The sequence below is a fragment of the Pseudophryne corroboree genome, chromosome 4, assembly GCF_028390025.1.
Source record: "Pseudophryne corroboree isolate aPseCor3 chromosome 4, aPseCor3.hap2, whole genome shotgun sequence".
NCBI lineage: Eukaryota > Metazoa > Chordata > Amphibia > Anura > Myobatrachidae > Pseudophryne > Pseudophryne corroboree.
In genome coordinates this window covers 904,892,577-904,905,590 of record NC_086447.1, presented here as the reverse complement: position 1 = coordinate 904,905,590, position 13,014 = coordinate 904,892,577, and the positions used below count along the sequence as shown (strand labels likewise).

Below are 13,014 nucleotides of genomic sequence, written 5' to 3'. Positions count from 1 at the left end.
TAACTTGTCTGATACTCGGATTGGTGATATTAATAATTCTTCTTATATTTATTGCTAAAACCTTGCACTTTTTGCTTGAGTGCAGAGATTTGTCCACAGTTATTAAACTGGTGCTATCAGCCTTAGCATAAATTACCGATAGATACACTGTGATCTTTTTTGTATTCCTGCTTACACCTAAACCTGCCTCATATCTGGAGAGGCGTTTGTTGTTATGTTATAATCAATACTTAGGGCAAGCACCATTATCATAATGCAGTAACTGCCCCAAATCCTTAATTGGTGCCTCCAGCCCCAGTATATAATTTCCACAACTTCTCTCCAATACCCAACCAATAACAGGTATAGGTGCGATATTATCCTATATGTACCCTGCCCTTGGTAATCCCAAACTGTGTGCAGCATATTCTCGTCTTATTTTCTTGCACGTCATTATACTTTGCCTCAGTTATAACTCTGTATTCTTATTACTAGAGATATGTCCTGATATCTGACACTGTTGACCGTTATACATCTCAAATGTACCATTAACGATAAACACACGCTTCTCTTGCATCCCTGTAAGCACTTGACCTCTCTGATAATCGGAGTGGAATCAATCAGAAAGACATTGTGTGATTTTACAACCACTCTGTTATAGGCTATCTCCAAAATGCATTGGATGTTCTTGTGAAGTGTTCTGTGACATCTCTTTTCTCAGCCTCAGGTTCAACCCTGTGCCAACCACTGAGTCCTGTCCTCATTGGGATATTTTGCCCATATCATCTGTGTAAAATTAAAATATTCTGGGGCTTGGCATTAATTGACTCATTGGACCTGGTTCCAGCAGTAGTCATACACCCAGGCAACCCCCTAGGGACCCTTCTCCTCCTTTGCCTCCTTTTTCTCCCTCATCTCTCCCACTGTCCTTTCTTCCGTGAACTCTCATCCACGATTCAGAAGAGCGTGTCCCCACAGGAGACACGCTTCTTCGGTCTAACGTGGACAGCAGATTCACACATTTTCCTCAACTTTTTCTGGTATCTCCTCTTTTTCAATCTTTCTGTCCCAGCACGCATTTCCCACCAATATCCTTCCTAGGTGGATTTTATCCTCCCATTTCTGTGCACTCTCATTGGCACTGCAGGTCTGAACTTTCCTACGACCATACCCCTGCGTTCACGCCCAATCTCGTCCGATCTTGGAAGCTAAACGCAGGTGGGCTGAGTCAGTACCTAGATGGGCGACCACTAGGGAATACCCAGTGAAGTAGGAAACTCTCCTTCCTGTGGATAAGATACCAACAGCAGTATCACCACTTACACCACAATATCTCTTTCTTCTTCACCCAGACTATCGTTCAGAAGTGGGACCTAGCATATGGGTTTCCCACTTCACGATCGTACCTCAATCAGGGCTGCATTAATACAAACACAGTTTGTACAGATCTTGGGCAGAGGGAAGTGGCTCAGTCTATAGCCAACTTCCGACATGCAATTATCCAGGAATATTAAGATCTGAACATTTAATTATGAGACCGTTGTCTCCTGTTGATCATTCAACACCTATCCTATCTCCAACCAGTCGTGTCCAACCTTCATGCGCTTGAAAGAGTAGAAACAATTACTACACTGTTATTACTCCTATATGAATTTACTTATCTATTGTTAGATAGTTAAAACAAGAGTGCGCCCAAACAAGAGTCATACTTTTTCTTCTGCATATGTACATTCCTCTCTTTGACTCTGGGCGCACCGCCACACGGACTGATATCATTGCTACTAGTTAGCATCATTGTCCACTATGTGGTTTATATATTGACATTGATACTTATTTCCAAACCTAAGTCGGTGCAGGATCAAAAACCTTTTTCGTTTTTGTGCTAGCAGTCTCCTATGCTGAGCTAGGCTCAGCTTCTGATCCTTTGCATGCCCACACTATATACCCTATAGGGCAGATACTATTTATTGCCCCACTAGTGATCACTTTAAATCTCCAGGTTTCGCTCTTTCATTTAGTCAAATACGTCCCCTCCTCTTTTTGTGTCTACGGCCGTACCAATCCCACTGTGACAACCAAGACTACCTAGGCTTCCAAGGTGCCCGTGATACTCTCACTACACTATGTCCTCTTTCTCTCTCAAAAATGAATTGTCAAAACGTAGGAATATAGGACAATTTGAAGATCTTCTCTCCGAAACGCTCGACATTGAAAAAACGTCCACAGATTGGAGGCTTCCTTTCTCCAAATTACAAAAAACTCTTCAGAGACGCATCCGTCTCACTTGGGACATTACCACCTTAGAAAATTATGTCAAGCACAAGATAGTACCTAGGGGCCTTAGGCCAAAAATTTTCCCTTCGTTTCCCCTCGCTACAGAAAACCTCAAGAGCGAATGGGAATCAGCTCTTCTGAAATGCTCCAATGATCTTCTACATATCCTGATTAAACATGATACCTTGGTATTAGATCAGGTTGAAAAAGACATAGAAAATTTGGGAAAGGATCTAGAAAATTGGGAAAAAGACGCATCCTTCCAGACTACCTTCGAAAAACACAAGAAAGATCTCGACACATATGAAAAAACCATCATTGAGAGGAAACGCAACAAGTTACAGAGAGACAAGCGAGATTTCTCACAAGGAGATATTTTCAGGTGGAACGCACAGCCTCCCAGACCTAGAGGTCAAAGACAACAAGAGGAGTACACTTTTTCTGAATTTGAGTCATCAATCAGTGAAGACTCCCCCAGTGAAGAGCAAGACACCACACGACCCACCTCTAACTCCAGTCGAGAAGGTTCCCCTCATCATTTTTTAGAAAGGGGCCAAAAACCAAGAGGAAGGTACAGACCACAAGGAAGACGAGACGAGGGAAGAAGAAGAGACACAGGACGAGATCCCCGATGGGATCCACCACGCACATCCAAGTACCCGGAACGTCAGAGGCGGAAAATTCGGTAGACCCGACCACATCCCAAGGCCTGACCATTATCAACCTATCTCACAGAATCCTCACCCCAGCACAATCCACAGTTCTTAGTAAAGGCCTTTCCTTCTCTCCCACAAAGTCCTTTGACAGGTTCCAGTGGGAAAAAGATTTAAGACTCTTCGGTCGTAAGCTTCTATTAAAAATTTTTTTTTCAAAAAGGACCCAACTCAATGAGGGTACCATGGATGCGCCCCTAACAGAGGAAGACAGGAACACACTTAGCATCCTGGAAGATCTCTATGCGGAATCCAATACAGATTTGACAACAGACCGACGTCCAATTTGCAAAGGCAAATCGACATTTTTTCCCTCCGATGACCACAGTCCTGAGGTGCGAGTTTTCTTGAATTTGGTTGCCAAGGAATTTGACCACATCCATATGCAAAATATCAACAGAAGATCTGCATTCCCGGATAATCTGAAGAAAGAAGAAAGACTAGCACTTAAGGAACTGCATTTGTGGAATGACGTGGTCATCAAACCGTCCGACAAGGGCGGTAACATCGTCCTTTGGCCAACAGAGATGTATACAATTGAGGCACTTCGCCAATTGAATCAGACGACCTGTTACAAAAAACTTCCCTATAATCCGATCCCACAGTTCCTGAGAGAATATTCTCAGCTGATCAATGAAGCAGTGTCCACTGGTACCCTAACCAAGCAGGAACACAAATATCTCTCCGTTACCAACCCCAGGATGCCCACCTTTTATCTTCTTCCCAAGGTCCATAAGAACATCCGTAGACCACCAGGAAGACCCATCATGTCTGGTAACGGAGGGTTGCTGGAGCAACCAAGTCGTTTCTTGGACTTGCATCTTCGGGAGTTTGTATTACTACTACCATCTTATTTACAGGACACATCGGATCTGCTTCGTAAGATTCAAGATATCAACTTCGAGGAACATTTCCTGCTAGCCACACTGGACGTGGAAGCCCTATACACGAGCATCGATCACCAGATGGGCCTACAAGCAGTTGAATACTTCTTGGACTCCAGCGGGAATGACGGTAATTTCAACCTACTACTTTACAATCTGTTGAAATTTGTACTGGAGAAAAATCATTTCACATTTCAGGATCGGTTCTACCTACAGGTTAGGGGCACCGCCATGGGCGCAGCGTGTGCACCGACGTATGCCAATTTATTTTTGGGGAGATGGGAGCAAACGCATGTCTTTAATGAACAAAATGACAAATATACAGAACATGTGCTAATCTGGCTCAGATACATAGACGATATCTTTATTATCTGGGACGGCACAGAGGAACTTCTGCTATCATTTTTTCACCTTCTTAACAATAATAACCTGAACATCAAACTAACACACACAATCAGCAAAGACATGGTTGCCTTCTTGGACCTAAGGGTTTACAAGTCCACAAATGGCACGGTAGCAACGGAACTCTACAGAAAAGAAACAGCGACAAACAGTATTCTCCTTCAAACAAGTGCACATTTTCCCCCTACCATAGAGAACATTCCCAAAGGGGAATTTTTGAGATTAAGGCGGAACTGCTCGGAGCTAGAGCTCTACAAGGTGAAGAGCCTTCAACTGATCAACCGGCTCCATGAGAGGGGATACAGTAAGCGCTCGTTGAAACGGGCCCGCAAAGAAGCACTCGACACCAACAGAGATACTCTAATTTCACAACGCCTACCTAAGAGTAAGAAGGATGAGAATAAAATCAGGTTTATCGGAACCTTTTGTCCTGAATGGAAACTTCTCAAACAGGCGATTGAAAAACATCTCCCTATCTTACAGACAGACGAGGACTTATCGCCATTCATAGACTCAAAAGTCAACATGAGTTGGCGCAGGTCGCAAAATATTAAAGACCATCTGGTGAGGAGTCACTTCATCAAAAAGACACCTACCCAAAGCCATATTACGGACTTTATGGCAAGCAGAATACCAGCAAACACAACTGTGACGGGCTCCTTCCCTTGTGGCAAGTGCAAAGCCTGCCCCCATATTCTGAGAACCAACTCAGTGGAGGACAAATATGGCAAGACCATCAGGATCAAACAATTCTTTAATTGCGACACGCAAGCACTCGTTTATTGCGTCACCTGCAGTTGCGACATCAGATACATAGGAATGACAACTCGCAAACTCAAAGAAAGAGCTTTGGAACATCTTGGTAACTGCCGCAACGCCGCCACGGATCTTGCCCGGATGAAGCAGATAACCACAGTTGCTAGACATTTTCATACCCGACATAAGGATCATCAGAAGGACTTTAAGATTTTTGGTCTGGAGCAAATCCATCTGGGTATCAGGGGAGGTGATATTACCAAAGAACTCCTGAAGAAAGAAAGCGAGTGGACCTTTAAACTCAACGGACTCCGACCAAAAGGCCTGAATGAGAGTATCAATTACAGTGTATTCTTATAATCCCTACCTACCCCAAATTAAATTTTTTTACCCATCCCATTCCCTCAATTCCTTTCTTGATTCCCCTCCCCTTTTATTCCCTCATTTATTATAACACCCCTGAGGGTTGCACCTCAGATAACCTCCTCATCAATAGGGTTTCTCAATTCCCTCCTTCTTCTAACTGTCCCCCACCACCTTCACCCCACTAATACCACATCCCCACCCAGGTAAAACACCCACCATTTCACCTCATTCTTTTCCCCTCCTCCATCACAATCATCCTTAATCCCATGACATCCCTCTTCCTCCCTTCCACTTCCCCCCCCCCCCCCTCCCCCCCCCCCCCAACCTATACCTTCAGCAACCAGCACCCCATTCACCTCCCAGCCATCCCATTCTTTCACACACGCAATTATATACACACTCACCAACACACCCAGCCCTCATTTGCACCCAATTAAATGCAACTTTTTTTTCTCTTACTCAACCCAATCTCCTGCCACACCGCTGCTACCACACTCCTTCTATTCACACTCCCATTCATTCATTAGTTCACAATCGTTCATCCAGCCTATCATCCCCAATCCCAACTTTCACTACCACATTCACCTATTTCACACATTGTTTCATTTCACATTTCACACATTCTCATATTTATACATTTCCTTAATCTTCATTTTTATTTGTATCCTTCCACTTATAACAGCAAGCACCACATATATTTTTCCAATTTATGTATTATTATTTTCAACAATTTTCATTATATATTTACATTTTATTATTTCATTATTCTTGTATATTCATTCTTATTACCATGATAACTGTGTGTCATTTCAATTCTCATTTTTATTTCTTTATATATTCATTTACCATTTTTCATATATATTGTTACATATTTTTATATATTTTTCTATTTCCCCCTTTTTTTCTTTCATTGTCAAGCTTCCCTTATCTACTCATCTTGCACATCCCTCAATCTCATTCAATACACCTGCACCCCCATTCAGGATCAACACCCCTCTGTCATTCATGTCATTCACATCATGGCACACTCATTTTTCAAACCTTTCATTTCACCTAATCTCTAATAATGAGGGTGGACGAGGAACCCTGACTCCTTTCCAAATGCCTCTCAATGTTTGGGCGAATACGTCACTAATCCAATCCAGCCTCCCCCACACCTTCGCTCCGGCCGCACGTACATGGGTATCCTAGCAACGGGATAAACTCCCAGCAGGCGGAAGCTCGGATGACAGCTTCCGCCCACACTGGCTAACGCTACGCCAACAGCAACATACGATCACGCCAACCAGATGGGATCATATCCCGCTATACTCATACTAATCAGCCTGCCCAGTCTAACATTGTTAGTGACTTTATTCCCACGTATGTCTCTTATGCGATCCACAACCAGGGCGGAACCGAGAAGCGGCACTTCCGCCCCACTTAGTTCAATTTACCTTCCCCAGTAAGACCCGTCCACATGACCCATTTCCAAGGCCCTGGATTGGACCATATGCCCACAATACTTCCGCCCACACAATCAGGCATTGGCTGACGCTAATCATTCAGGGCTTTTAAACACCAAGGTATGGAGACTCCAAGCAGCTGTTCAGGATGGAAGTGAACAAGCCCGAGACCGGGTGAAACGCGTTTTCCTGCAATCCTGTAAACACTTAACCTGCCTGATTCTCGAATTGGTGACGTTAATTTTCCTTATACCAAGCTTATTGCTTAAACCAAGCACTTTTGCTTTAGTGCAGAAATTTTTTTTTTCCTGCAATCCTGCAAGCACTTAACTTGTCTGATACTCGGATTGGTGATATTAATAATTCTTCTTATATTTATTGCTAAAACCTTGCACTTTTTGCTTGAGTGCAGAGATTTGTCCCCAGTTATTAAACTGGTGCTATCAGCCTTAGCATAAATTACCGATAGATACACTGTGATCTTTTTTGTATTCCTGCTTACACCTAAACCTGCCTCATATCTGGAGAGGCGTTTGTTGTTATGTTATAATCAATACTTAGGGCAAGCACCATTATCATAATGCAGTAACTGCCCCAAATCCTTAATTGGTGCCTCCAGCCCCAGTATATAATTTCCACAACTTCTCTCCAATACCCAACCAATAACAGGTATAGGTGCGATATTATCCTATATGTACCCTGCCCTTGGTAATCCCAAACTGTGTGCAGCATATTCTCGTCTTATTTTCTTGCACGTCATTATACTTTGCCTCAGTTATAACTCTGTATTCTTATTACTAGAGATATGTCCTGATATCTGACACTGTTGACCGTTATACATCTCAAATGTACCATTAACGATAAACACACGCTTCTCTTGCATCCCTGTAAGCACTTGACCTCTCTGATAATCGGAGTGGAATCAATCAGAAAGACATTGTGTGATTTTACAACCACTCTGTTATAGGCTATTTCCAAAATGCATTGGATGTTCTTGTGAAGTGTTCTGTGACATCTCTTTTCTCAGCCTCAGGTTCAACCCTGTGCCAACCACTGAGTCCTGTCCTCATTGGGATATTTTGCCCATATCATCTGTGTAAAATTAAAATATTCTGGGGCTTGGCATTAATTGACTCATTGGACCTGGTTCCAGCAGTAGTCATACACCCAGGCAACCCCCTAGGGACCCTTCTCCTCCTTTGCCTCCTTTTTCTCCCTCATCTCTCCCACTGTCCTTTCTTCCGTGAACTCTCATCCACGATTCAGAAGAGCGTGTCCCCACAGGAGACACGCTTCTTCGGTCTAACGTGGACAGCAGATTCACACATTTTCCTCAACTTTTTCTGGTATCTCCTCTTTTTCAATCTTTCTGTCCCAGCACGCATTTCCCACCAATATCCTTCCTAGGTGGATTTTATCCTCCCATTTCGGTGCACTCTCATTGGCACTGCAGGTCTGAACTTTCCTACGACCATACCCCTGCGTTCACGCCCAATCTCGTCCGATCTTGGAAGCTAAACGCAGGTGGGCTGAGTCAGTACCTAGATGGGCGACCACTAGGGAATACCCAGTGAAGTAGGAAACTCTCCTTCCTGTGGATAAGATACCAACAGCAGTATCACCACTTACACCACAATATCTCTTTCTTCTTCACCCAGACTATCGTTCAGAAGTGGGACCTAGCATATGGGTTTCCCACTTCACGATCGTACCTCAATCAGGGCTGCATTAATACAAACACAGTTTGTACAGATCTTGGGCAGAGGGAAGTGGCTCAGTCTATAGCCAACTTCCGACATGCAATTATCCAGGAATATTAAGATCTGAACATTTAATTATGAGACCGTTGTCTCCTGTTGATCATTCAACACCTATCCTATCTCCAACCAGTCGTGTCCAACCTTCATGCGCTTGAAAGAGTAGAAACAATTACTACACTGTTATTACTCCTATATGAATTTACTTATCTATTGTTAGATAGTTAAAACAAGAGTGCGCCCAAACAAGAGTCATACTTTTTCTTCTGCATATGTGTATTCTCAGACTTGCCTGCCTAAATCCTTTCTCACTGTGCAAGGTGTTCAGGTGTCAGTTTAGTGGCAGTAAGCTGAACCAGTGCACTGCAAGTGAGGACTAGGATTGTGGAGACTCTCCTTGTGTCTATTATTCCATCTCTGACCAAGGAGTTTACTGCCACACCCGTTGGTAACCCTTTAGGGTTTTGCTGTTGCCCTTAGCAACAGCATTTAGGGTTCTCTACGTATTAAATCACTACATCTCGCTTCTTTCCATCTGAGCATTCCTAATACTAGGGAGACACCCAGTTTCTTAGCCTTTGGGCTTCTCTGTTCACTTTGTGTTTATTTTGTTACCCTATCACCTTCTGTGTATGTAATGTCATATTCCCCAGTCTGTCTGTGAGTTCATTTGTTTTGCATCCCTCACTGTTCAGACACCAGTACATTCCTGCTGGCACTGGTGTGCATAACACACAGTGGGGGCATTGTATATCTGGCACTGTGGGGGCATTGTATATCTGCCACAGTGGGGGCATTGTATATCTGCCACAGGGGAGTATTGTATATCTGACACAGTGGGGGCATTGTATATCTGACACAGTGGGGGCATTGTATATCTGACACAGTGGGGGCATTGTATATCTGACACAGTGGGGGCATTGTATATCTGGCACTGTGGGGGCATTGTATATCTGGCACAGTGGGGGCAATGTATATCTGGCACAGTGGGGGCAATGTATATCTGGCACAGTGGGGGCAATGTATATCTGGCACAGTGGGGGCAATGTATATCTGGCACAGTGGGGGCAATGTATATCTGGCACAGTGGGGGCAATGTATATCTGGCACAGTGGAGCATTGTATATCTGGCACAGTGGAGCATTGTATATCTGGCACTGTGGGGGCATTGTATATCTGGCACAGTGGGGGCAATATATATCTGGCACTGTGGGGGCAATGTATATCTGGCACTGTGGGGGCATTGCATATCTGGCACTGTGGGGGCATTGTATATCTGGCACAGTGGGGGCAATGTATCTCTGGCACTGTGGGGGCATTGTATATCTGGCACAGTGGGGGCATTGTATATTTGGCACTGATGGGGTAATGTTACTTCATCATTGGGCATTGTGTGTGTATATTATATATGTATATGGGCCCTCATTCCGAGTTGATCGGTCGCAAGGCGAATTTAGCAGAGTTACACACGCTAAGCCGCCGCCTACTGGGAGTGAATCTTAGCTTCTTAAAATTGCGACCGATGTATTCGCAATATTGCGATTACTAACTACTTAGCAGTTTCAGAGTAGCTCCAGACTTACTCTGCCTGTGCGATCAGTTCAGTGCTTGTCGTTCCTGGTTGACGTCACAAACACACCCAGCGTTCGCCCAGGCACTCCCACCGTTTCCCCGGCCACTCCTGCGTTTTTTCCGGAAACGGTAGCGTTTTCAGCCACACGCCCCTGAAACGCCGTGTTTCCGCCCAGTAACACCCATTTCCTGTCAATCACATTACGATCGCCGGAGCGAAGAAAAAGCCGTGAGTAAAATTACTTTCTTCATAGTAAAGTTACTTGGCGCAGTCGCAGTGCGAACATTGCGCATGCGTACTAAGCGGATTTTCACTGCGATGCGATGAAAAATACCGAGCGAACAACTCGGAATGAGGGCCATTATACACACAATGTCCAGTGATAAAGTAATATGTTGCTCAGAGTCTGGCCCTGCCCCCGATCCCAATTCCCACATTGCAAACGAAAATGCAGGCTTTCGCGCATGAACTAGTCATATAAATAGTTTTCACCATCGAATACTTTTGATGTGATGGTTAGTAACCATTGCATCGAAAGTTTCAATGGTGGAACATTGCCATCATATGATGGTTTGCTTTCGATGTCCATCCCTAATGCTGCCCTGCTCAGTGCTGTAACTGCTGGTGCTGAGGGGAATAATCCGCCTCCTTCTCTGCCCCGCCCCACCTCTGACGTTGCCCTGCTCAGTGCTGTAACTGCTGGTGCTGAGGAGAATAATCCTCCTCCTTCTCTGCCCCGCCCCACCTCTGACGTTGCCCTGCTCAGTGCTGTAACTGCTGGTGCTGAGGAGAATAATCCACCTCCTTCTCTGCCCCGTCCCACCTCTGATGCTGCCCTGCTCAGTGCTGTACATGCTGGTGCTGAGGAGAATAATCCGCCTCCTTCTCTGCCCCGTCCCACCTCTGATGCTGCCCTGCTCAGTGCTGTAACTGCTGGTGCTGAGGAGAATAATCCACCTCCTTCTCTGCCCCGTCCCACCTCTGATGCTGCCCTGTTCAGTGCTGTACATGCTGGTGCTGAGGAGAATAATCCGCCACCTTCTCTGCCCCGTCCCGCCTCTGATGCTGCCCTGCTCAGTGCTGTAAATGCTGGTGCTGAGGAGAATAATCCGCCTCCTTCTCTGCCCCGTCCCACCTCTGATGCTGCCCTGTTCAGTGCTGTACATACTGGGATGACAGGCCAAGCTCCGCCCGCTGTATGTTACATATATTAGGTTTGCAGGCTGACTCTATGTCACAGGGCCCTAGGTCTCCTTGCTTAGCTTCAAAACTAAAGTATGCCTCTGCCCCCACCCATGTGTACCTCTGCCCATACCCATGTGAGCCTCTTCTCCTACCCGTATGCCTATGCCCCTACCCGTGTGTGCCTCTGCCCATACCCATGTGTGCCTCTATCCTTACCCGTGTGTGCCTCTGCCCCTACCTGTAGGTGCCTCTGCACTTACACGTGGGTGCTTCTGCCCCTACCCGTGGGTGTCTCTGCCCTTACATGTGGCTGCCTCTGCCCTTACCCATGTGTGTCTCTGCCCCTACCGGTGGGTGCCTCTGCCCTTACAAATGGGTGCCTCTGCCCTTACCCATGTGTGTCTCTTTCCCTACCCGTGGGTGCCTCTGCCCTTACACGTGGATGCCTCTGCCCTTACACGTGGTGCCTCTGCCCCTACCCATATGTGCCTCTGTGTAAATTGCTCCAGGTATTCCAGAGTTATGCCGAAAACTATGGATTTTTACATGTCACCTACTTCCCACCCCCACCCCTAGGGGTGCTAGGGGTGTCTTACCCCCCACATTCTTTTTTTTTTTCAGATTGTAAGACATATGTCTACCAAGTTTGGTGTAAAATGCTCCAGGCAATCCAGAGTTATGCTGGAACATACACACATACAGTGGCGTCACAAGGGGGGTGCGGGGGGTGCGGCCCGCTCCCGGGTGTCACCCGCCGAGGGGTGACACCAAAATGCCGGCTCCTGCAGAGTGACAGAAGCCGAGTGCTGCACTGTTATATCATGTGCAGCACTCAGCTCCTGTCACTTTGTAGGAGCCAGCACTGCAGGGACAGCACCTCCCGAGAGTCAGCCCTCACCTCCCACACCCCCCAGTGAAAAAAAAAACGGGTGTCGGGACGCGAAGCCCCGCCCCTCCGCAAAGCCCTGCCCCCTTTGCGTACATGCAATGGTTTAAAAACGGGTTCCGACCGCGAAGCCACGCCCCTCTATTTAAGCCCCGCCCATTCCCGCAAAGCCCCACCTCTTTTATCCTCGCTGCCGCACCGGGTGTCACAGAGGTGAGTGACGCCTCTGCATACATACACACATACATACACACATACATACACAAATACATACATACATACATGTTTATACAGGTTGAGTATCCCATATCCAAATATTCCGAAATACGGAATATTCCGAAATACGGACTTTTTTGAGTGAGAGTGACATAGTGAAATCTTTGTTTTTTGATGGCTCAATGTACTCAAACTTTGTTTAAAACACAAAGTTATTAAAAATATTGGACAAAATGACCTTCAGGCTGTGTGTATAAGGTATATATGAGACACAAATGCATTCTGTGCTTAGATTTGGGTCCCATCACCATGATATCTCATTATGGTATGCAATTATTCCAAAATACTGAAAAATCCGATATACAAAATGCCTCTGGTCCCAAGCATTTTGGATAAGGGATACTCAACCTGTATATATATATATAGATGGGGGGGGGGGGGGGGGGGGGGGCACCAGTTCTCTCTCTGGCACAGGGCATCAAAAAGTCTAGTTAAGGCTCTGAGAGCAGGTCTCATGGTAAATACATTACTCTACACAGCAGCGTCTGTCACCTGCCCCTTTATTATAATGCCAGAAT

At 45.5% G+C, this 13,014-nt stretch overlaps 2 pseudogenes; both read left to right on the top strand.

The window, feature by feature from the left end:
- Positions 1-1,136: 1,136 nt before the first annotated feature.
- LOC134913759 (5S ribosomal RNA) lies at positions 1,137-1,255 on the top strand (annotated as a pseudogene).
- A 7,027-nt stretch (positions 1,256-8,282) lies between these two features.
- On the top strand, positions 8,283-8,401 carry LOC134913758 (5S ribosomal RNA; annotated as a pseudogene).
- The last annotated feature ends 4,613 nt before the right edge of the window (positions 8,402-13,014 follow it).